Raw genomic sequence first — 3,831 nt, 5'->3', positions numbered from 1 at the left:
ATGTGTGATTGATGGAGTTCCTGGCCTGTGCCACCATCATGGGTACAGATACAGATAAAACACCACAGTCTCTGGCCCTACTGATGTATCATCTACAAGGAGAACTGGATGTGCTTGCAGAGAAATGGAAACAAGCACTTTCAGAAATCACAGCCATAAACCAATTTGTCTCGGACTGGTGTGGGGTTGGGTTTGGGATTTGGAGACAGGCTTTGGAGACACTACTACTGAGGAGGGTTTTCGTAAAGACAGTAATATTCATTCCAGCTTTCGAAAGTGAGCAAGGAATTCTTAAGTTAGTAGATGGAAAAACGTCTGAGTGTAGAACAGAATGACATTTCTGGAAAATGGCACATAGTTCAGTACAACTGGATCCAAAATTTTCTAGGAAAGGTCAGAAGGATATTGGTCTAAAAAGTAAGCCAGGTGTGGTGGCTCACGCCTGTCATCCCAGCACTTTGGGAGGCCAAGCTTAGTGGATCACCTGCGGTCAGGAGTTTGAGACCAGCCTGGCCAACACAGTGAAACCGCCACTCTACTAAAAATACAAAAATTACCCAGGCATGGTGGTGCACACCTGTAATCCCAGCTACTTGGGAGGCTGAGGCAGGAGAATCACTTGAACCTGGGAGACGGAGGTTGCAGTGAGCTGAGATCGTGCCACTGCACTCCAGCCTGAGTGACAGAGCCAGTGAGATTCGATCTCAAAAAAATAAATAAATAAAATTTAAAAATAAAAAAAACAGGCTAATGTCTTATTAATGACATTTTTGCTTTTCAAACGAGTAGGGAGGATTCATCCTGCAGTTAACATGGAGCTAGAAAAGTCCTCATTAGGGTAATAAGATGATGAGATTTTGACTGCAGATAAGTTGTTCTCCTGTGATGCAGAGGAGACAGTTGAGCCTGGCTCCAGGCAGGCAGGCAGCAGGTGGTTCCCAGAAGAGATGAAATGATGCTGGCCTGGATGCCCTGGAATTCTGGGCCAAAGGAGGGGAGCCGCGCAGGTTTGATTCCTTTGCTCTATCTGCCTCTGCCCCGCCCTCAGCAATGCAGGGAATCTAACTGCTCGGTTCCTTCTTCCCAGCCCCTTCCCCAGGGGCTGAGGTCACCATTTAGCTCCAAAAGGTTTATGTCACCACCCCAAAGCCCATGACACCCCCCAGCTGCCACCTTCAATATAGTCCCCTTCAAATAGAGTCACAGGCCCTATGCCTGGAGGGATGGCTCCAGGCAAGGGGAACCAGACATGATGTTTTTCTAAATACATAAAAGAAAGGCATTTGACTTCAGAGGTAACATTTTAACAAGTACAAGGGCAGTTCAAAGAGAACAGGCAGCACATAAAAATGGACAGCTGCATCTCACCACCAAAAACGGCAATAGCTGGGGAATCTCAGCCCCAGGGAACAGGCAAGCATTCATGGGAAATGAAAATGTGCAGCCATGAAGGCCTCTAAAATATTAAACAGCACAATCATTGCCTTTGGAGGGAAACCATGAAATAAAATTCAAAGCAATATAATTGGTTGTAGCCAGATTTGAAATTTGTAAAGAAAAATCTAGGGACAGGCAAAGTGGCTCACACTCGTAATCCCAGCATTTGGGGAGGCCGAGGCGGGCTAATCACATGAGCCCAGGAGTTTGAGACCAGCCTGGGCAACATAGCAAGGTGTCATCTCTACAAACAACACAAATTAGCCAGGCATGGGGGTGTGCGCCTGTGGTCCCAGCTACTCGGGAGCTGAATCCTGAGGATTGCTTGAATCCAGGAGGTAGAGGCTTCAGTGAGCCCTGGTCCCTCCACTGTACTCCAGCCTGGGAGAAAAAGCAAGACCCTGTCTCAAAAGAAAAAGAAAAAAGAAATTTTGAATGGGCTTGTTTTTTTCTTGTAAATCTGTTTTAATTCATTTGTAAAATCTTGCATGTTCTTCACATGTACCCCAAAACCTAAATGCAATTAAAAAAACAAAAATTTTTAAAAAATTAAGCCAAACACCACAAAATATTTCCTCAAAACACTCTGTACATAGTCACAGCCCGTGGGAGTGGCACCGCTCTGAGTCTTATGAGACTAAACGAAGCATCAGTCAAATATTTTGAGAAACAAAAGGCAAATAGAAGTATCTTTTACTAACACAAGTTGAGATTACTGAGATTTGAAAATACATAATATGGAAACACATTTTTGTACTAGAGGAAGAGGAGGAAGAGAGCTCCATTATTTAAGGAATAGGCGGCTTTTTCTATCCAGCTAAAATTTGAACTAACTAAATAACAGAACTTTCTGTGCACATCAAAACAGCCCCGGGAAAAACAAGCTCTTGGCAGGGATTCCAAGCTGCTGAAAACACCCGCCCAGTTGGAGACACAGCTCTGACCCACTAAAGGGCATCAGCACTCTGAGTAGGGAAGGTTTTATCAGAATTCCAGAAGATTCCTTACACACCCCTCTACAGAGTGCGCCCTTTAGAAATACACAATTTTGCTTATATTCGAATTTCTTTTGCTGTTATTTGAATCTCAGTGGGAATCTCAAAATGAAAAAGGAAAGACTGCTTTCTGAAATCAATTCTCTACTCTTCCGCCTTCCTGAATGAAAGCCAACATTCAGCCGCGACTCTCGTCTGTCTAGGTGTAAATCCACCGGATGCGTGGAAAGCTCCCTTTTCCCGTTCATTACCGTCATTGATTTGAAAAGAAAAAAGCCGGGGTCATTTATTAGAGGTGATTTTTCATGCAAAACACCCCATGTTAGCTGTCATTCAACAGACTTTAGTCTACGCCCTCACTCGTATATTAGCAGGGCTTCAGGTCATAACCTTTCATGGCATTTGGAATTCCAGAACCTCTGATTAGTGCAATATTTACATATCCTTCAGTAAAAACATTCCTCCATGGAAATGCATGAAGTGTTGTAAATTTATCTGGCCTTTACTCTAGACTATACATGAACTCTGAATTCAAAGCAGGGTGCATTAAACGATATTACTTTATCTTGTGATAGTGTTTCCATTAGTGGGACTCCAGTTAACCCTTTAGAGTTAAACCAGCCTTTCAAGCCAGGAACATCAATTGAGAGAGGATTTTTCCAATAAAATTAATAGTTGCCACTTACTTGAACTACCTTGACCATCTGATCCCATTTATATGTTTCCATATGAGAGAAGTATCCATGTCAAAATCAGCCTAGATTTAATGGCCTCAGTGGGACTTGAAATGATGAGAATTTACTGGAAGTTTTAAGAACATTAATGAATTATTGCCTCATTACCTTAGAGGAAGACATCACTAATCACAGACTTTCTGATCTACAATAAGAAGGGAGCATTTTTTGTTTGCATTTCAAGATCAATATATGCTTTCTGTTTTTAATTTGCCAAATTATATTTTTTGACTAGCTGAGACTACTGAGTCTGCCCCTGACTTACAAATGTAGCCAATGGGTAGATGGTTGAAAATTGGCATACTTCGGTAGGAAAACAGTGGCCCAACAATCTACCAACTCAATGTTACTTTACAGGGTAATTTTTTAAATTGAAGTTTATGCAGGAAAGATGTCCCTAAGCTATGGCAGAGATCTGCCAGGAGACAGACGACTGTATGCTCATTAAAATGCCTGTGCCACTCACACTGAGGAATATGATGTACTTTTTCAGAAACAGTTTACAAATCTCCCTTAATCTGCTACTCCAGCTGCACTGGGGCTTTGAAAAGACACATGTGTTATTATTATCTTCTTCCAAAACATGGTCTTCCTTCTGTGAAATCGGACGGGTGGATGCCTAGCGTAACATCAAATTTCAAAAAGATTTTCATCTCAAACAGCCT

Source organism: Saimiri boliviensis, chromosome 13 (genome assembly GCF_048565385.1).
Source record: "Saimiri boliviensis isolate mSaiBol1 chromosome 13, mSaiBol1.pri, whole genome shotgun sequence".
Classification (NCBI taxonomy): Eukaryota; Metazoa; Chordata; class Mammalia; order Primates; family Cebidae; genus Saimiri; species Saimiri boliviensis.
The sequence above is the reverse complement of the archived record's forward strand: the minus strand, read 5'-3'. Positions refer to the sequence as shown.